Raw genomic sequence first — 23,258 nt, 5'->3', positions numbered from 1 at the left:
AAAATAACACAATTTTTTATCGATGTTGCACATTCTCAATATGTCAATTGGCTCTGTGTAAATTTGTCCAAAAATACTTTTGTTCAAATTTGAAAATTATATTTAAAATATGATAATTGTTGCTCCCAGCATGCTTGGCAACATGAATTAATAATGTGCTTACCGCTTTCCTTTAGTGATTGTTGACATGAATGTTTTTTTTTTTATTGTGAAATGAGAAAGTTGCCTTAGCTGGAATTTTAGGGATAGTTATTGGAGACAAATCAGGCTGGCTTATTTGTTTAAAGATTTTCTTGTTTAACTTTTTTAACAGTAATTCCTTTTACAGTAAGAAAAATAAACTATGCAAATAAAAACTAATTACTATTACGATTACCATAAAAAGCATTAGTTTGATAAACTGATACGTGTTTAATCCGGCCATAGCATTTAGTAACAAAATAGTAACATTGGAACAGTAGACAATAATCAAGTTATAATCAAGTTACCAAGATTCCTTTCCAGCATATTTTCCTGTTGTTCCCAATATACCCTCATTTCCATTTATGCATTACATTCAAAACAGTGCATGTAAACTGAGTATGATGTGTGAGCTTGCCAATAGTCAGCCACGTTCACACATCTGCATGTGTGTGGCTTCTGAAATCTTCAAAATCCCAGTGCCAACTTTAATGCCTCACTGTGGAGTTAAGGATGCCAGGCTCAGGGCTTTACAATGTGGGATGGCACAAATGTTTCATGGAGCTTTAGTGCTCACTGCTGTCACTGGTTGAGAGTACAATGGCCTTCTGTCATGCAGTCCTGGCATTTCAGTGTACATAAAGCTCAAACTGGAACAATAGGCACATTTTAAATGTGTGTCACATCTCTGTCTCTTTGCGTGCTTGTTTGTTAAGGTAACCTTCACAGAGAGATTAAATGGTGTATATCACAATAGTTAAAATAGTCTGTAATAATGATATATTATAAGTAATACGCAAATGCTTATACATAGTGTTAACTTTCTTTTCAACATTGCATCCATCGTTAAAATCTAAATGCAATGTGTGATGTTTTAACTCTGAAGTATTTATGGATTGCTTTGAAAACAGTTTGTATGGGTGGGATATTAAATGCTCTAGTCTAGTGAATCCATTCCCACAAGATGATGTAGAAGATGACACTTTCCAAGCATGGTGATGAAACCTCATAAATATGAACTATGAAAGCACAGCCTATGCCTGATAATAGTTTGGGCACACATGAAACATTTAGATACATAAACAAGTATAACCCCCAATAAACACTTACAAACTTCTATGTGCATTTGGACAGTAGGTACTCTGTTCTTGGAAGAGGTTGAATCATTACTCTAGCTGTCTCTCAAAGTAAATCTGGCTGGGTAATGTTGCTTTTGCATGATTTTTGGCTTCTGGTGGGGATGATGATGGGGGTAGACCCAGACTATGGAAGCAGGGTTATTGGGAGGCCAGCCAGAATCATTGTGTTGAGACAAAAGACAGGCTGGATAGACCTGCAATGGCAGAATATAGAAGCCAGCTTTTGGAGAGTGACGGCAGAAGACACACTGAGCATTTAAAAAATATTTGGGGAATTTGTTTTCTTTTTAAACAGCAATTTCTTAGTACATCTAGTCAGTTAGGGTAGTAAAATGGAGGTGCAGTGAAATATCAATAAATACGGCCATACCTCAAAAATATTTTGAGAATTTGTTTTCTTTTTAAACAGCAATTTCTTAGTAAATATATCACCTATCTAGTCAGTTAGGGTAGTAAAATGGAGGTGCAGTGAAATATCAATAAATACGGCCGTACGTCAAAAATATTTTGAGAATTTGTTTTCTTTTTAAACAGCAATTTCTTAGTACATACATCACCCATCTAGTCAGTGAGAATAGTTAAATGTAGGTGCAGTGAAATATCAATAAATACGACCATACATCAAAATATTTTGAGAATTTGTTTTCTTTTTCAATGGCAATTTCTTAGTACCTATATCACCCATCTAGTCAGTTAGGGTAGTAAAATGGAGGTGCAGTGAAATATCAATAAATACGGTCATACATCAAAAATATTTTGAGAATTTGTTTTCTTTTTAAATGACAATTTATTAGTACATACATCACCCATCTAGTCAGTGAGAATAGTTAAATGTAGGTGCAGTGAAATATTAATAAATATGGCCATACATCAAAAATATTTTGAGAATTTGTTTTTTTTAAATGACATTTTATTAGTACATACATCACCCATCTAGTCAGTGAGAATAGTAAAATGAAGGTGCAGTGAAATATCAATAATTACGGCCATACATCAACTTATAAGTTAAACTTATAAGTTAAACTTATAAGTCTCCTCTACATCTTCTCATGTAAAGCTGCTTTGCAACAATTAACACTTGTGAAAAGCGCTATATAAATAAAATTGAATTGAAATTGAATTGAATTGAATTAAACTTATTTGTTCAACTTATTTTTTATGGTGTGGATAAAAAATGTAAATACTGACTGAAATACATTTTATCTTACTTTTTTTAGATTAAAGGTAAAATATAATATGTGCAATGTTTGATGATCTTAAATAATAATAAGTAATATAAATAATAAATAATAATGCCTAAGAAAGTGTCATTTTTTGGGACTTTCTTTCCCAAATGGCACCTATATTTTTCAATGTGCATAAATGTGTTTCTCTCTCTCTCTCTCTCTCTCTCTCTCTCTCTCTCTCTCTCTCTCTCTCTCTCTCTCTCTCTCTCTCTCTCTCTCTCTCTCTCTTTCAGGTGTGCCTTTTTCACAACCGGCTACCAATTTTGACGGTAAAAAAACAGGCTTAAGGTACTTGTGGTGTTTGGGGTCCCATGCTAAATGCCCTCCTGCCTAAGCTCACTGGCCTGGCTGACGGTCCTCGTGGTAAAATGAAAGAAATGAAAGGTAAGTAAAAGTAAATGGATTTTCCCTATTGAATGTTATTGCTTGAGGATTGGTGCAGATGGTTATTGATCTGGTGCGCGCATTGCCATTACCGCGGGGATGACAATCAGTGGCCAGACCCATCGCTGGTAAACAAGACTGTTTCTCCTGCCACCCAGAGAAAGAGCATCAGAGAGAAAAAGAGAGAGGTCTGTCTCCCCTATCGCTCTGCTCAATATCGATCTAACCTGCTCTGTTTATTCTTTAGCAGCAATAACAATATGTGGTTGAAGAAAGTGCTCACAGTAACATTTACTAGGACGCGCACACACGCACGCACGTGTTTGCTATGTTATGAATATATGACATTATTCTGAATACATAAATTTTAAATGTCAGTGTACAGAAAAAGCTTAGCTGTAGCTCAAGTGGCAAAGCAGAGCATTAGCAATGCCTAAGTTATGAGTTAACATTACAGGGAAAGACTAAAATTGGAGAAAAAAATCATAGCATTTTTTTTTTTTTACAGTTTTTTACATACATTTTGCAGAACCTGAAAAATGCTGGAAATTATGGAAAAAGAAGAGGAATTTTGAAAATTAAGGCTTGCTTATTTAGTCAGTGGAGCCTTAAACAAGTTATTTTAGATAAGAAATGTTTACAGAATGTTCGCAACACAGAATAATAACAGAATTTCAAAAAATTACCCAGTTCACAATGTTCCCTGTACAATTAGTGACAGTTTTTATGTTTTGTGATAGTTGTTTGGGTTTTTTGTTTGTCCTGAAACATTTTACTGGTTACTGAACTTAAAAATCCCCCAGATCTTGCAGAATCCTAGATTCATCTATATAAAAAATATATTTAAAGGGCACATATCATGAAAATCTGACTTTTTCCATTTTTAAGTGCTATAATTGTGGCCCCAGTGCTTCTGTCAACCTAGAAAATGTGAAAAAGATCAACACAGTAACTTAGTTTTGTTAAACCATTCTCTGCAAGCCTGCAAAAAATAGGTAATTGAAATCTGACTCCTCTTGTGATGTCAGAATGGGATTTTATTATAATAATACAGCCCCTTATTCTGCACTATCCAGCCATGGCACTGCCATTTAGTGCAGGGATCGGCTCATTGACATTTAAAAGGACACAACCAAAATCTGCACATTTTTGCTCACACCTACAAAGTGGCAATTTTTTAATATGCTATAATAAATTCTCTATATGGCATTTTGAGCTAAAACTTCACATACGTACTCTGGGGACATCAAAGACTTATTTTACATCTTTAAAAAGTCTTGTGAAATGTCCACTTCAAATAAAATTGTGATGTTCACACTGGTCACACCTGAATTTTGAATGTATAGTATTGACTTCTTAAAGGATTAGTCAATTTTCTTAAAAAAATAAAATAAATCCAGATAATTTACTCACCACCGTGTCATCCAAAACGTTGATGTCGTTCTTTGTTCAGTCGAGAAATTATGTTTTTTGAGGAAAACATTCCAGGATTTTTCTCATTTTAATGGACTTTAATGGACCCCAACACGTAACAGTTTTAATGCAGTTTAAAATTGCAGTTTCAACAGAGTTTTAAAAGACTCTAAACGATCCCAAATGAGGCATAAGGTTCTTATCCAGCGAAACGATTGTCATTTTCGTCAAGAAAAATAAAAAATATGCACTTTTAAACCACAACTTCTCGTCTATCTCCGGTCCTGTGACGTTAGGGCGCAACCTCACGCAATACATCATCACGTCAAGAGATCACCGATGACGAATGCAAACTACGCCCCAGTGTTTACAAGGGTGAAGAAAGAGGACCGTTCTGATGTTGTTGTTTGTCGAATGATACTAATTAATGTCTTTGTGTCTGTTTATTGTTTAAAATGGTCCGCAAATGTGTGTTTCATATACACGTGACCTTTCCACGTCATTATGCAATTACGTGAGGTCACGCTGGCGCTTTGAAACTGCAATTTTAAACTGCATTAAAACTGTAACGTGTTGGGGTCCATTAAAGTCCATTTAAATGAGAAATTTTAAAATTCCTCAAAAAAACATAATTTGTTCTCGACTGAACAAATAAAGAAAATAAACATTTTGAATGAAATGGTGGTAAATTATCTGGATTTTTTTTTAAGAAAATTGACTAATCCTCTAAACATATGAACTTTTAAAATCATTAAAGATCTAATATAAAATGCTGTAAAACGTTTCAGTTAAAAATAGGTTCATAGTATGACAAAATCTCAGAAAAAAGTGTCATATACAGTTATGCACATTAATCAGAATATATATCTATATCTTTAAGAAATCAAAAATGCATTTTCATGTTTTAAAGCTCAATTGCCAGTATAAGGTTGCTGAAAAATGGCTGATCCTGACCAGTTCAATAGCTTCTCACCTGTAGCCTCAGTGGACATAATGCCTTGAGCCCAGATGATTCTGAACAGAACACTGAACTTCATGTCTGTCCATCTCTCTGTAAGACCACTGGACTTCCTCTAAGACATTACACAGGTGAGAACCAGAATATCTAACTCTTCTCACTTTCACATCAAAACAGGGTCCAGACTCTGAGCATTGACTCTTCACATGAGCTATATGGCTTTTGATTATCAGTTGCATATAATTCATTTGCTGCCATTTTACTGTTTGCACGATTTCATGTCTATACTTGTTAGGTTACATTAGGTGCTTGTGTCTTTTAACATTGACTTTAAAGTTGTTTTACATACTTTTAAAGCTTGTAATTGGCTCGCGACTGAATATATTGTAGATTGTATGAAACTTTATCTTTCCGGATGTTTTAGGCTTCTTTCATATTCCAGATGTTACCAACAAAAAGACAGGTGAAGCAATATATCTGTTTTATACACTTCCTCCCTGAAACACAATAGCAAAACAGGAAATTAGAGTAGCTCTGTGTGCAAGCTTCAAAGAGGCTGCCAAACATTTATGACTTCTTTTAATTTGCATTTGCTGTTTATGTGTTTTATAATAATGAAATTGTATTAACATTTTTGTTTTCATTGCTCACATCAAAGCAAGTTATTAGGATGGGAAACAAATATTAACTAAATTTTCGTAATTTACTATTTATTAATATATTAATTTGGGATGAGGCATGAGGTAGGATTCAAGGATGAAGAATATGTGCTTTAAATATGCAAGTTAATAGGAAACTTGTTAGAAATGAAAATAGGTCATCGTACTAAAGATTTCTTTTTTAAATATTGTTTATCATGTTTTAGGTGTATAAATCATAAAGGAGAATTTCCTTTTATTGCACATCAAATGAGTATGTAGGATGTATGTGCATTTAAACACAAATTGCTAATATTCATATTATTAAAGTGTATAAAATTCTGAGTGCTCCCTAATATGATGCATGTAATGGAGAGGATCTCAAACTTATTTTATGTAAGACAGATACCTTTTCACAGATATGCATTTTGGAGGACCCTTAGCTGGATGCACATGTTTTCTACTTTCATACAACCAGCTCACAAAGTGTAATCCTTTTTAAATTGGCCACGGCCACCAAATATAGCGGCAAAAGTGTGTCACATTTCTATATTTCTTTCAGATCTAGGTAGGCTTATCGAGATAAAAAGGGACACACCATAGACTCTAGGTGAGGGACTGACGACATGTAATGGAGTCCAGGCTCACACTGCCAAAATATGTGGAGGCATGCATGGATTCCTCTAGATTAGCAATATGGGCTTGTTTCCGTGGTATTAGCCAAGTATCTTAGCAACAGGATCACAGCCGCCTCGCACCTCGTGATGTGCAGCCGCATGTAATAACCTGAACGTAATCTTTTTTCTCCTGCTACCTTTTTACCCCCTCCCTCTTGTACTTTTAATTTCGGCAGTGATATTACCGATACATGTGTTCGGTTTGAGATCTTTGTTTAATAAGATGAATTGATGCAGTGGAGATTTGCTTCGTGTCATGAGTGGACAGGGCAGAATGCCCCGGGAGCTTAGAGGAGCTCCGTGTCTTTTGTCTTAGATTGACAGGAGTCATGCTAGCCGTGATTAAGCTCGGCTGCTTAGCGTGTATCTTTGAACTGAGCGAATCGAAAAATGCAGTCAGAATCCTTAATATCGTGCCATCGTTCTCAGTCAAATAGAATGCAAATTACCTCTACAACCGAAATGTCAATTTAAACATGCCACACGTTGGCTGTGCCTTGTGGAAGAAGTCATTTAGAGTAATTTGGATGATTCAGAGTTCTACTAATCCTCCTTCATTTTCTTCTCCACCTTTGAGGTTACTGGAAGAGTAGAAAGATGAAAAGACGAGAAGATAGGGAGGCACAGCTTTAATGCTGTTTGCACTCCCAAAACGTGCTGTGTCTGTCACCTTCACTACCTTTGAGAAACCTGCATATGTTAACACAATTGTTTCTCTGTTATTAAATGGTTAAAGCAGAGCTTATTCCATCAACAAAGCTAAAAACAAAACTAAAAATTAAACTAAAGAAATATCCTTCTCTACGCTTTTTCAACCAGTAAGCAGGGTTTCTCAGTTAGAAATCTAGACAGTCATGGAAATTGAGTTGTAGTATATAGAAGGTATTTGATGATTATACAGCTAGGCATGTGATACTAGGCTTCTTAAAGGCCTGATGACCTGATGCCACAGGAATTCTTATGCACTGTACTTTTAAAGATGGCTAACTCATCTGAATTTGTATGAAGTGACTTATGCAAAAATTTATGCATTTTAAAATAATAAAAAAAGATATTTATACCTTACCCCTAACCCTTACTTTACTGGGCAAAAGTTTGTACAAAAATGTATGGATTTGATTTGTACAAATTTATAAGATTTGTCACTGCATAAAATACACAAAACTCATGAAAATGTGGTGGCCTGACAACAGGGGTGGTTCTAAACACTTTTTATGGGGGGATTCAGCCACCCTGTCTGTCATCTTAGCCACCCTAAAATTAGTCTATCAAACTATCAAAAATATTTTTCAGAAGTTTTATTTTGAAAATAATTTATTTGAAAATAATAATCAAAATAACGCAAAAAGCATTTTATGAAGTGTATGAGCCATTGCATTTGTTTTGCTGTTTTGCGCATGCGTGGTAACCGCCAGTGGAGTACAGTATATAATTCAAGAAACACAATCATTAATAATAGTAATGAATAACATTTATATCTTTTATAGCTGTTTTAATACTGGTCCCAATTTACAAAAAGGCATCACAATGCGCTTTTCACATCCTCACTGAGGGCTAAGCCCCCCTAAGAATGAAATTATAGAACAGCCCTTTTCTGTCAACGAGACCTTAAAAATAAAATCATTTAGATATGTAAAATTCACGTGCTTTAACATTCAAGAATTTTTTTAAAGATTTGCGAAATATGTTGCAGACTATAACTAAAAACTGATGATACAGTACATAGATTTATTTGGTTTTTATTTTATTTAAAAAAGAAAAAGTAAAATATTTTTGTTTTGATTCCTATTAAAAACAAATAATAATCTAGCCTCGGCAAACAAATAATTACATTTAACACTTGTATGAATAAAAACGCTTTTTTAAAAATAAGTGAATAAATAAAATCTACAAAGTCTCATGTGGAAAAAATGATCCAGATCACCTGTATATAAAAATATATATACATATGTGCGCTCTGTCCCATCACTCTCAGCTGTATATCTCTCTAACGTCCATCTCTTTTAGCTGTTTTAAGGGCCAGCAGACTGACCCAAAGGGGCCATTATGGGGCGGTTGGACCTCCTGATTTACACCCCATCATACTACCCTGGGGTAATATAGTCCTCAGCTCAGCTCTGCACACACACACACACACACACACACGCACACACACACACACACAAACACACACACTCGCCGGGCACTCGGGGACACTTCCTTTCCAGCCCCCTTAATTTTTTCGATTTTTCTTATACATGTCTCATTCCCTTCAGATCACGGCTGATGGAGGAGTTTGGTTTGCGTGACTGCTACTCACATACACTCTCATTCCTTCTGGTCTGAACTGTGTGTCTCCTGGGAAAACCCAGTGTCTTCTCTTTCCTGTGTTGTTCTCTGTCCAGTTCCTTAATTTATTATGATCAGACAATACAATTTTATGACTTGTAGTGCACTTCAACATTTTCCTTTAAATTTATACAGAGTTCACATGGGGTGCTAGTCAGCTTCTTTTTGCAATGTTGGCCTGATTGTATAAACTGAAATTAGAAATTTGACACATTTTATCTTTAATATGATGTTTTATAATACAGAAGTGAAAAACATATAACCTCCAGTACTGTGCAAAAGTCTTAGACCCCCACAACCAGCTTTGTTGTTTTAGCAAAGTTTTAATGTCTATCCATATTTATTTTTCACCCTTTTTTAAGATACAGAAAATACAGGAAATATGTACACAAAGGCATCAGGCATCAGTCATTATTTAGTGTGACCTCTCTTGGCACGAAACACATCTTGAGTTTTTTTGAGGAGACTGAAGTCCTGAAGTCATTTGATTAGAATTAAAAAATTAGGATTTAATTTCATTTAGTTTTAAGAGATCCTGCAGCTGCCTGCTTTTGCTATTGCTCAAGTGGAAGGGGAGTTTACCCTAAATACTTGACACTTCAGCTTATACTTTTATATTGTTTTTAATACTACATACACAGTTCCTGTATTGTCTGGTTGTATTCTAATAAACAGACTGAGAAATGATTATATATGATCTCTATACAATTGCAAAAACCACAAATCTAATTGTAGCATAGTGTCCTAAGACTTTTGTGCAGTACTGTATATAAGTCAATATATATATGGGCAAAGATTAATTGCAATTAATTGCATACAAAATAAAAGTGAATTTTTGCTAAAAATATTTGTGTGTATTGTGTGTAATTATTATGTATATTTAACACACACACACACACACACACACACACACACACACACACACACACACACACACACACACACACACACACGCATATATACATTTCAGAACACTTTTATTTATATATCCATTTATATATACACTGTAAAAAAATTCCGTAGAAATTGCAGCTGGGTTGCCGGTAATTTACCGTAGATTTAAATTTATGTTATTTACTGGCAAAATTTTGTTCAAAGTTGAATGAACATTTAACATTTACAAGTCTTTGTCTTTACAGATTAAAACTAAAAAACAGCATCAAGCAAAACGTTCTGGGAAACAAAATCTGAAGCAAAAAACAGAAAAAGGTTGATGATGATTTCTGGTTCCCAGAATGCTTTGCATGAGACTGTTATTGTATAGTTTTATTCTGTAAAGATAAAGACTTGTTAATATTTAAAATTTATTTAACTTTGAACAAACTCTTGCCAGTAAATAACATAAATTTAAATCTACGGTAAATTACCGGCAACCCAGCTGCAATAACATTGTAATTTCTGTATATAGAATATAGAATATATATATACAAATATAAATGATTATATATGTAAATGTTTCTTAAATACATACATGAATATGTGTGTGTGTATTTATATATACATAATAATTACACACAGAACACACTCATATATTATGCCAAAAAAAATCACTTTTATTTTGTATGCGATTATTCGCGATAAATTTTTTCCCAGTACTTAATATACTTATTATTATTAATTGTAATATTAATGGTCAACAGGTGTCAATATGCCTCCTATCTCAGATTTATACTGAAACTGGAACAAAAAAGCTGCATGAAGCATTTAGGAATGGATCATCAAAACTAATTGATGCCTAAAACAAATACCACATGTTCTACTGTAACCTAAACCTGGCAGTGTTGTGCACACTCTTGATCAGAGTGATTCAGCAGACGTAAATTCTCTGAGCTCTGTGTCATGTAATTTAATCCCTAAGTCTTATTTTTGCACTCTTAGACAGCGTCTCATAATCACTGCAGTCAGACGTGCATGCATCTCTCTCTCTGTGAAATAAATGTCAACAGTACCACATTCAGATGTGATGCCATGCCCTGGCTTTTTGTTCAATATAATTTTCGCATGTAGCACTAAATATTTGATGTGGACAATTCAATTAACCAATTTCTGTCATTTGGGCTTTCTGTTTTGCAAGTAGCCACAATCCAGTGGGTTTGTATATCACATGATTTTAAATGATTAAATTATCATATAATATAATTCCACTGTAGCCACCATAAAACAGAAACATACACCTGTGAGAGCATCTTATGTATTACTAGGTCAAGTACCTGCATTGCTAGATAAACACAAACAGGTTATATTTAGGAAATGGTATTTATTCATATTTTATAAATCAGTTACCTCCGTAGCACACATGACAAGCTGGCCCAAGGGTTACTTCGTTGCTGATGATCATTGCTTAGACTTTTTGTCTAACATGATATCAGAGACCAGAACCTGTTGAACATAAGTCCTCTGAAGGTCATTGATCTAGCAACCCTAGAATTTGAGAGACATGACCCCAAGTCATTTGGACGGAGACTGACTACTACATAAAACAACATGCCAAAGTAAACACACACTCGCTCACACAAATGAGATGAATTCATCCTCTCTGGCTGACTGGCATGAGCCTCAACATGTTCATAAGGTTCACAGCTGTTGTCATGACAATGGACTCCATGTTTGAGTACACAGCAATGTTTTTTAAGTTTAGGTTCAATTAGGGAAGACCAGAGAGTGATACATATAGCTTTAATGTCTGTGATTCGCAGTGTTGGTGGTAACGCATTACAAGTAACGTGCATTACGTAATAATATTACTTTTCTGAAGTAACGAGTAAAGTAACCCATTACTTTATAAATGCACACACTAATATTTGAGTTACTTAAAAAAAAAATCTAATTAATTTGATTTTCAAAAATTATAATAATGTACTGAATTAAACTGAACGTAGTCACGTAAAGTTACACACTCTGTGTGTGCGCACCTGAGCAGGAACAGTTTGAGTCAGAAACGGAGATGACATGACATTTTTGCGATGGAAATATGCAATTTCCAAATGCAGAACTTCTCAGTCATAAAAACACCTACAAGGCCTGAAAGAGATCAAGCCTCAGCCAAGAAAGAAAAAGTAATGCAAAATAACTTAAAAGTAACGTAAGTATTACATTCCACAAAAAGTAACTAAGTAACGCAATTAGTTACTTTTTCGGGAAGTAATTTAATATTGTAATGCATTACTTTTAAAAGTAACTTCCCCCATCACTGGTGACTCGTTCAGTGCTATTTGATAAGATGTGTAAACTAGTGTTGAGTACAGAAATTGCAGGATTATTTGATGCATTTGATTTTTAGGGAATGTGTGAATAGTTGGACCTAAATACAACCCGAATGTGGCAGCCACATGCACCCCTAATGTGTGGTGTAGATTCTTCATTTTCACATTTTGAAATCTGACTTTCATTATTTGCAATGCTTCTAGTTGCACCATTTACACAGAAAAAAAAATTTATTCATTGAATTTAATAAAAAATTTTAAGGTAAGTGGTTGCAATCAATTTATTTAAGCTACATTTAAACAAAAGTTTTATATTTTATTTTACTTTACTAATCATTTTGTTTAAATGTAGCTTAAATAAATTGATTGCAACCACTTACCTTAAAAAAATTTATTAAATTCAATGAAGTCTTATCCAAAGAAGTGATTTTTTTATGTGTTTTTGCATATAAAGCTTGTACACTCTCAGAAAAAAAGGTACATGAAGGTACAAAAGTTGTCACTGGGGTGGTACTTTTAAAGGTACCTTTGTACCTTAAAGGTGCATATTGGTATCTCTAAGGTACACATTGGTAGCTTATAGGTACATACTGGTACCTCAAATGTACATCTGTAGCAAAATTTTACGTAATTAGGACCTTTCTTAGAGGTACCGTCCCAGTGACAACTTTTGTACCTTTCTTTTTGAGAGTGTATGCACTTAGAGGGTTTTGCAGTGAAGATAAATTTTATTTGAATCCAATGAAATGACTAAAAGTGAAAATTGTCAAAAAAAAAGGCATTTCAATTATTGACTAATAACCTTTTTTTATTTAAAATACAATTATTGAACCTAAACATAAGAATCTAATAAAAATGCATGTCCGACACACTTAGGTTTTGCATCTGAACTCTTCATATAGCTTGAATCCATTGAAAGTTGCTTTAGGCAAACATTTCTCTTGCATGTCAAAGTAAATCACAGGTGCAGAAGCCGTTAAAATAATTATTTCTATTTATCTGTTTAATAGGAAAATGGTGAACTTCTAAACGCTTGAGATATTGTAAACAGTATGAATAATTGAAAAATGGTGGTCTGCTAGTACAGCTTTTCTCCCTTGTGCAATACAAATGTGAGAACACAAGAGTAAAATCCCCCTGGCACAACTCTTGTGTTGATTATAGGTCTGGTTTTCAGTGTGTGGTGGTGGTAGCGCTACTCAAAAGATGAAACCACACATTATAAATTACCACAGTTTCAGCTCCGTTTCATTACTCAGTTTTCCCCCTTTCCTTCGACGTGTGCATAGAACATAACCATATCCACACACTTGATGGAGGAACAGAAACTAGCTGTAATTCTGCATCCCAAAGGATATATGCATACATATATCTGGTTGAGCTGGAACACAGTACACAGTTAGATAATGTTGACAGGTATTACAGGCTCAATTGTTTAAAACAAACAAAAAGTACTTTGTGCTTGAAAATAATTGTATTAATGTTGCAGCATACTGTAAATGTATAGTTGTCACCTGCATTTTTTTTTGGCTATTTCAGTTCATAAAAAAATTAGGAGTGTAAATAAAATCAAGTATAATTTATTTGCAAACAATACTACAGCAGAGCATAGGATCTTTTTTTAGCTTCTTAGCAAATTGCAGGGTATAAAAATCTGGAATGAAACTATAACCATGATCATTAATAACAATCAGTGTAAACTCACTGTATACTGACCAGGAGTATAAAACATTTTAACAACTTTTACTTCTTTGGTATTTTGCTGTTTGGTTTGGCGATTTTCTTACCCTCAAAAAAGCACAGACATCATAACTACAAAATGCAAAAAAGAGCATGTTTTGAAAGTGTTTACCGCCATAACAACATGTGATAATGCATTATAGGATGTTTTATACTCCCGTGTGCATATAAAGGGAACTTCATAAACTCAAGACATGAAAGAAGAATCTCTTTTTGATTTCTAATAAACGACACCATAGCGAATGGCTGTGTTGAACAGCCCTTGAGCACCAGGGTTTTATTGATAGGAGAGAGGCCGCATGCCTCGATTTATGAGAGGAACTCACATAAACTGTTTGTGTGAAAGTTCCCATTTTATCAGGATGCAACGGTACCACTGGGAGTCGTTGGCTTTTGAGTCCACGTAGATGGGGGGTGTTGTTGAATTTTGGTGTGGCTCTTCAGTAACAAGGGGTAGACAGCTGTGATTCCAGATTAAAGATTTTTCATTCCCATTCCGAAACCGTTCCCAGTGGCACAGAGCGGTGCCCTGCAGGCTCATTGTCCACTGCAAGGGTCTATCCTTTTGGGAGACCTTGTGGGAGCAGCTGCTGCATGGACAGGAGTGTAGAGGAAGAGAGAAACAGTCAGGGCATTTGCCTAAGCCTTGCATATTTTTAAGTAATTATCTGTCATATACCTTTTGCACTTACACTTTTTAGCAGCGTTGCTATGCCATCTTTTAAGTCAAAGGTTCTTAGGAGAACCTTTAAGGAACCTTTATTTTTAAGAGTTTATAAAAATGGTCAAATCAACATATATTTTACTTTAACTTTAAAAATAGGCTTGAACTAGTCAACTATTCACAGGTCGAAACTTAAAATATTATGTTGCATTTTTTTACAGTGCACTGCGTATTTAAAACAAAAATAATAAATAATTATTTTCTCTATAATTGATCATTAAAAGCAAACTAGTTATTTGTTGTCAATATGTGACCCTTATTTAAATTTCAAATAAGTTTAAATTACAAGTAAAATACTGGGCTACATGTCAATCGATCACACTTTTTAGATTACCAGGAGACAAGAAAGTTAAAACCTGTGCTTTAATTAATCTGCCAGTTTCACAAGATGACATATTTGTTCTCCTGCTTGACCTTTAAATTTTACAATAATATGTGACATCAAATTTAATGATGGCTGGTTATTTTAATTACCTTTTGATCTATACCGCAAACAGTGAAACGTTTAATCAATAGAGCCTGTCAGGAATAATTCTGCCGTGAATGCAAAGATCACAAGCAGAAGGGATCTAAAAGGTGCCGTCTATTGTTATCAGTGACATGGCTATGAATCATATTTGATCTTTTATTTCAGGCTGTCATGTAGCACTATGCACAGAATCGTGGTCCTACATACCGCATCATACCTCTGAACCTTTGTTACGAAGCAGGAGGGGGTTGGAAAATGTTTGCGTGTGTGTGTCCGTACGGAGGGCCAGGCAGGATATTGATGCATGGAGGCCGCAGGGTGACTGTGTTCCCAGAGGATTCGCAAGATTCACTCACCTGTTGCTTTTTAAGGGATTGTTCATGGGAACTTTCATCCTAATTAAAGGAGCACACATTACGCGGTCATTCTCTAATTTTTGATATTGCACATGAAAAATATACCATAAGCCTATCAATGCTCATTCCAGCATGCCAATATGTTAGATTAGTATCACTAAAGTCACATTCTTAAAAAATGCTGGGTTATTTTCTTACCAGCACTGGATCAAAAACTCGTACCCAACCCATTGAGTTGTTTCAACCCAAAATGCTGGGTTGTTTTAACACATTGTAATGTATACATTTTCTATACTTTGAGTCCAGTCTTTGCTGTAAAGAGCAGATGTCGGCTGAAAAGGTCAGTCCATAGCGCTTGCATTGCTTAGTGGGGGTAGAGATCGGTGGGCTGGTTGTGTGTTTGCGTGGGCGCAGCAAGACATTTTGTCTAATATCTCTGGCTATAGATGTGTAGCTAAAGGGGAAAGGAAGGCATGAGAAGGCGAGTTTAAAGTTTTCCCAGAGCTTTGTTGGAGGCAACAACAGAAAGAAGCTCAGTCTAGACATGCAATTGTACACAAGAAAAAGAAGCAAGAAATTACTGGATTATACATGCAGGAAAGAGTAAAGCTCGGTGCTACTTTGTTGGGCTTAGCGTGTATGTCAATGTCAATGGTGCTTGAAAGATCCCCCTGAAGTGAGGCTGATAGTTAAAGATTTACGTCATACTGTTGACCGTAAATACCCGCATTCCTCCGACAGATAGATTGACAAGGTGTGGCAGTGTAAATATGCGACGGGTATAAAGAAAGACATTGAGCACACACTCGCTATGAACGTGTTAGCTTTGCATAAGGAGGCCACCTTGGAGATGTCTATCAAGGTTCAGGAAGTGACATGTTAAAATGGCGTCTTGTTCCAGCCTGTCGTAATTGCTTTTCGAATATTCATGTTGTGATTGTAATATGTCATGGGGTACAGTGTTCCTAGGTCAACTGGTAGTGTCTTGCATTAGCAGCCAAAAATTTTGTGGATTCAATTATCGGTAAGCACACATACATTAAATGTATTTGTAGATGCATAAATGTAAATATATAGAGCATTTTTAATTGTGCATCTGGCCTAGGACATTTTTAATGAGGAATTAAATTGTTGGAGGGATTTCTTCAAATGCATAATAAATAATTAATTCATATAAAGACCTTATTTTTGTGTATGTTTAGTCACTGAAGAAGTTAAAGTGATGCCGAATTTGACCTTTAAGACCAAGCTTGTATCTCAATTGATTAATGTGTCAGCTTAATTACGATTGGAGTCGATTGTTTCACTTTTTTGATGTCTCAGTCGAATATTCTTCAGCCAAAAGTGAAGCATCCCCAATCCAGAGCGCACAAAGCCTGAGGGCAAGTAGCCACAAGCCTGTCTGACTGAACCATTTACCTGTGGAAACAGATGCACAGTCAGTCAATCTCTCTGCAGTGCCGTTATGCTCACGGACGCGCACAGTAAATTTCATGTTTAGCGACCCATTCGCAATAAATGTCTGTACTTTTACTTTACATTGTAAATTTTTTGTCTTATATTGTAAAAAAATATATTTTACTTAGTGCACTATTCAGTACATTAAACAAATATGATTAATAAATATGCAATGTCTTCTAGATTTTTTTTGTAGAACCCAAATGATTAAAAAAAGTAATAAAATAAATAAATAAATAAAGTTTTTTGTAATTTAACATTTTTCTAAATATTTGACAACTTAAAAATCTATATTTGATAATGAAGCTCTAGGTTCTGATATGGACATAAGAAGATTCCCCATATAAAGTGGTAAATTTGTCTTGCTTTCTCTCTTTAAATCTCTTGTTTTCTCCCCCGTTTCTAAATCCGATGCAGCCTAACCGAAAACAGTTTGTTGTTTCAGCCTGGGCCTGATTTCCAAAGGCAACAATCAGCATGCATGCAACATTTTTAAACTTTCTTAACCTTAAGAACATAAGCAGAGTTTACCCTGGCTCTTGTCACACATTTCAGAAGGTCAGGCAGAAGGCGAGGTTTAGAGAAGCACATTAAATATTAGTTTACCCTGACCAGTTATTTTTGTGACTTTATCAAGCACAGATGGCTTCTGTTGAAACCACTGATGGAGAAAGGGGGGAAAAGGAAGACACAAAATTTATCACACTGCCTAAATCAAATGAAAGTCAAGCAGCTGCCTTAAAGAAGATACGTCACAGATAACCGAAAGAAAGAGAGAGTTAGGGGGAGGAAAATAAACTTACAGTAGCCGCCTAGACTTTCCTATGTGTTTGTATAAATATGTTTATGTTTGTGTAAAGATTTGTTGAAAAAAAAAATTCCTAGTTAATAAGGTAAAGTTATATAGAGATGTGTATAATGAATGTATAGAAAGGACATCTACTTTGCTGTTTTTAGCAATTTTGCACATTTTCATTAACATAACAAAATGTAACATTTGCAAAGTTATGGGAAGATTATATATATTATGCAGAATTCATGTATTATGTGTGTAATGGTATGTAAGGCGCATACATGTATGATTATGTAGGTATATGCAGTGTTTTTTAAAGGTAGGAGTATATTCAGGTATGATATATACACAGGTATATAACATTTGTATACACTATCAAAGTCATTTATATCTATATCTCTTTCCTCCTATGTTTAAATATTCATGTATTTACGCAGACAATCATACACTCATTTTTTTATTTTTTTTATTATATATACATATATATATACATATTTAAATAGAAAATATATAATATATATATATATATATATATATATATATATATATATATATATATATATATATATAGTTTATTTTTTTATTTCAGTTATTTATTATTTCTGACACTTATAATTGAACAGGTTGTGTTTGTTAATGTTTCCCTGTTTATGAAAAGCCAAAAAAAAGAAGTACAAAATAAAAGGAGATAAAAACAGTAAATAAATGTCAAAGCAAAAAAAAAAAAAAACTCATTTTCAATAATCTGTATATAATTGTACAATGAGTTTTTCGATGAGACACTACTGCTATATAACTTACTTTAAAGATTACATGAAATATCTCATTGTGTTTTAGTACATAAAGGGTAACTTTTTATACATTCAGGTTAAATCAGATGGGGAGTTAACCCTTCTCACAACACTGTAGTTTATGCACATGTATGCAGCACAGTTTGTGAGGAAATACTATTGACTGACTATAGATACCTGCCTTAACCTTTTGTTTTATTATTATTTATTCTCATTATACGTCATTATACAATACAATCAATGTTATAAATATTTTTCTAATAAGATTAAAATGCTTTTAGACAATTTTGAGAGGATATATAAAAGACACACATCTTGAAAAGAAGCAAGAAAGCTGTCCATGACCTTGTCCATGATAAATCACCACATAATGCTTCTGCATGCTGAAGATTGTGTCTGCCTCAACAGATGCTTATAATTGGCCACCCATTATTGAGAGGCTCAAGTTCAAACCCCCTGTGAAGTTCCCTAGCCACATTTGTCTCAAAGCACAGACAGTCTGGTTTCTAAAATCCGGCTTGTACAAGGTGTGGTCAAGCCTAGACAAACTGTGCGTCATTTATCAGCGGGAAGTCGGCAACCACCTAGAAAAGCGGAGCCTTCCCGGACCGATCTTGGTTTTTTGTCAGGCATGCGTTGGTTGGATGAAGTGGCTACTAGGGCTCGGCGAGTTCCCAGTCCACATCAAAGAAGAAAACACATCTGGTCTTAGGCAGGTGGGGGTACATAGGGGAAAAGGGAGGTGAGGTTTAAAGAGGGTACAAAGAGTGACACACTGAAAACATCCCACAATTACCAGAGCAGCAGGATGGATGAGACTGGAGGGAGGCGAATCATCGCAAACGCTTCCTGGAGTGATGTATAAATCACTTAATGTTGCGGTACACTTTCACTTTTCTTTGTGGTCTGAGAAATATTAGTTGTTGAGATTTTTCAGTTTGACTTAATGCCAATTAAATCTGTGCTCCTGTATAGCCTAGTGGTAGATAATTTCAATATAGTAGCTCAAAAGGTCATGGGTTTGAATCCTGGGAAACCGCATACTGATAAAAATATATTTTTTATAAAAGCATCAGCTTAATGCAGTGTTGGGGAGTAGTTAACTACAAGTAGCAATGCTACTAACTTGACAACATTTTTCTGTAGCTTGACGGTAGTTCAGTTACTTTTAAAACTAAAGCCCGGAATACACTGCACGATTATTGGCTGTCCCAGACGAAAGATTGCCATCGTAAAACAATCGTCACGCTTTCTGTGATCGTGGCTCTTCATCGGTGGTCCTATGTCGTACAGTGAGAGAGGTTCAAAGACGGCCGTTATCCCGTTCTTGCGTCCAAAGATAGCCTACGATAGTTTTCTGACAATGTCAGAAATTCGGCATGATCACTGCACAGTGTGTTCGCTGCTACGACCTGCGTGCTGGTATTGGTTTACCACGAGCCCATGCTGGTGACGCTGTGCTAACGTGTGATGCATCCGCCGAAGCTTCCGTGTCATCATCGTACAGTCTACATGCCTGTCGTGCCCGAGTTTAAACCATCCATGTCGCACAGTGTGATAAGTTAATGATCTTATAGGAGTGCAAAATGCTTGCAGTGTATTCCGGGCTTAAGTAAGAAGTTAAAGAAATACAGTAAAGCTTACACTTTCGTCTGTAATCTGTGCAAACCAAAGATTTGTCTGTTTGCGTCAAAAACTTCTAGCACATACAAGTGAGTAATAGCCATTTAAAAATGAATCCTTCCGCTTCTATATCAAATGTCAATGTTTATTTTAAGTGCAGTGATAAATCCATGTTTCCCATTATTCCAAAATCTAATTTGTCCTGCCACAGTTTTGTAACAAACATATGAGAACACTAACTCTGTGTTTGCAGCACTACTTTAGCATCTGTCAACTAAACAGATAAAGGAATCCAGATATAACTTACAGTGTATTATATACTTAGTGCATTTATCAAACCACATGATTTAATGTACAGCAATTGAATTGCTAAAGACACAGTTATTCTGTGTATTTGGTGTAATACAATGTGTTCCCATGGTTTATGGTTAAAATACACATTATTTTCCACATACTGTAAATTTTTGTAGCTCCAGATATCCTGCTTTCCTCAAACGCTTTGATTTTGTACAAAACTCATCGATCTGAAAAGCGCTGTGTCCCTTATTGGCCAGCTAATCTGTACGTTGTGATAGGCCTGAATACGTCTGACGTCAGCCAGAAATGTGACGCTCTTTACCATGTTTGAAAGATTCGCTCACAATGCAATGCTGACAGGTGTTAATTTACAGGTCGAGTCTGAAGCACGAGGAATTATGATAATTTAGTTCTTGTCCACATCGACAGGCCCAGGAAGTAAGCTGTTGCCTACAATCTGTGTGTTTTTTTAGTCCAAGAAAAGAGATTTATGTTGAACCTGCATCATTGTTTACTTTGGGGTATGCCCCTTTTGCATATCGTTAAAGGAATAGTCTACCCTTTTGCCATATTAAACTATGTTATTACCTCAACCTAGACGAATTAATACATACCTATCTTTTTTCAATTCGTGCACTGTACAGCGCATTGTGAATGTGTTAGCATTTAGCCTAGCCCCATTCATTCCTATGGTACCAAAAAAAAGTTTTATTTTGTGGCACCATACTTACTGGTATAACTCCTCATGAAACAGTCTTTAAATAGGGAAAACATGGAAGTGTTTGGTGGCTTCCCTGTTTGGTACCATAGGAATGAATGGGGCTAGGCTAAATGCTAACACATTCACGACGCGCTGTACAGTGCACGCATTGAAAAAAGATAGGTATGTATTAATTTGTCTAAGTTGAGGTAATAACATAGTTTAATATGGCAAAAGGGTAGACTATTCCTTTAACATACACACTCACACACCAAAGGAAATGTAAATTCTTGAATCGGGCCATAGTTGCTCTTTAATTATATACCTAATTCTTTAATAATTATTATAAATAACAATTCATAATTATTATTATAAAGAGCTCAAACAAAAGTAAATTTTCTTCTTATTTTTTATGCCTATTCATTGTCAATTTTAAAGTCTATCAGTAACTTTGAAATAAATATTTGTAGCTCACAAACTAAAACAACACTGAAATCATAACTGTATTACTGTTTTAAAACCCAAACATTATTTATTAAAATGATATTCAGTTATTTATAAATAACATTATTATAATAAAAAGATCTAAGTAGTTTTAATGTTGCTAGCTACTTTTTAATAATAACTTTTTTCAGATGGGTAGCTTGGCTGTAGTTAAAGTACTTTTACTGTTAAATAACTTTTAGCTCATCTAACTAAAGAAGCTTCCCCAAAACCAGCTGAATGCGTAAATGTAAATAATGTAAATATTACATAAATGTAAATTTTGCATTGAGATTAGAAGCAATGGTTCATGCAGTGCATGTCTCCAATAGACTTACTGTACATTACAGTTATTCATTTCATTATGGGTAAAAATCAAAAGATAATGTCATTTCGTGACAGAAAATACATAAACGTAGTGTTAGTCTTTTGTTATAAAACAGAAAGAATAAACATTTCTCTGTGTGTGTGTGTGTGTGCGTGTGTGTGTGTGTGTGTGTGTGTGTGTGTGTGTGTGTGTGTGTGTGTGTGTGTGTGTGTGTGTGTGTTTGACTTCTGTCACTGTGACTGAGCAGTATAGCTTTAGATTGCTAGCAGCATTAAGGTTAGAGGTCAGCCCTCTATGGGAATTCTCCCCTTAAAAGGTTATCTCGCCCTCAATTGGGCCCTCTGATGTGATCTCACCCTGTAATTGTGTATGATTGAAATAATATATGAAATCAAACACAGGCTGAGCCGGCTCTTTTCCCACCCTTCTCTTTTTGATAAGAAAAACAAACTTGCACAGTGTCACCGGCCTTTATGTGCACTGTGCAAACCTTTAACAGTATAAATAAAGTGATAGAAGTCAATGTCATTTATGTTCACACTAGTTAACAATACACTATAAACGTATGAAGCTTTTAGAATGTGAAATGTTTTTTAGAATTTTATATCCATTATCAATTATTATGAAACGGCACTGTAATGTGACTTCCCTAAAAAAAAATGTGACTATGGCATGATGCTGTGGAACAAGTATATTCCCATCCTGGAATCAAGGACTTCTGGATCTCCATAATGAAATCCCTTTTCCCAATATTGTCAGTACTGACAGTTCTTCAAGCCTCACCTAGTCAAGCATTTTAGACCCTTAAATTGTGTACAGTCCTTTGCATTCAAAAGTAAGGTAATCTCTCGTATCTGTTTCTCTCTCTCCTCTCCTCTCCTCTCCTCTGTTAGTAGCTGATTACCGTAAAGGCACACAGCGCCCCATACCGCATGATAAGCGTGTTTATATCGCCCTTCTTTCCGTAGTGTTGGACTAGAGCTCGTCTAAATCCGGAGGAAGCTTAATGTTTATCCAACGTGAAAATAATTACTCAAAAGTGTTTCTCTTAATCCAAATAATGAGGGGCCCAGAGTGGGGCTCAATGTCATTGTAAATCAGGACAGAGCAATTGACTCTGCGCTCCTTGTAAGTTTCAGGTGAGGATGGGGGCGGATAAAGGTTAGCTTAGGCCTAATCCAGCCACGCTGCAGCCCTTAATCTGTTATGATACAAGGATGATCACTTAAAAAGGGAGGGCTGCCGAAGAAGGCCGTTTGACTGGGACCAGTCTTAAAGTGTACTTAGTGGCCCGCTGTCTCTACGGTTGCCAGAAAAGCTCTTTTGTGTGTGGAAGGCTGTTGAGAGGCG

At 35.2% G+C, this 23,258-nt stretch overlaps 1 long non-coding RNA gene across 1 annotated transcript in view; it reads left to right on the top strand.

Moving 5' to 3' along the window:
- The window catches only part of LOC135751978 (uncharacterized), a 111,684-nt gene that overhangs the window by 70,853 nt on the left and 17,573 nt on the right, over positions 1 to 23,258 (top strand). Inside the window, exons 3-4 of the long non-coding RNA XR_010533090.1 lie at positions 2,779 to 2,929; positions 5,253 to 5,431. This is a non-coding gene — a long non-coding RNA (uncharacterized lncRNA). The remainder of the gene's footprint in view (positions 1 to 2,778; positions 2,930 to 5,252; positions 5,432 to 23,258) is intronic.

Source organism: Paramisgurnus dabryanus, chromosome 16 (assembly GCF_030506205.2).
Source record: "Paramisgurnus dabryanus chromosome 16, PD_genome_1.1, whole genome shotgun sequence".
Classification (NCBI taxonomy): domain Eukaryota; kingdom Metazoa; phylum Chordata; class Actinopteri; order Cypriniformes; family Cobitidae; genus Paramisgurnus; species Paramisgurnus dabryanus.
Note: the sequence above shows the minus strand (reverse complement) of the source record. Positions and strands in the feature narration are given on the sequence as shown.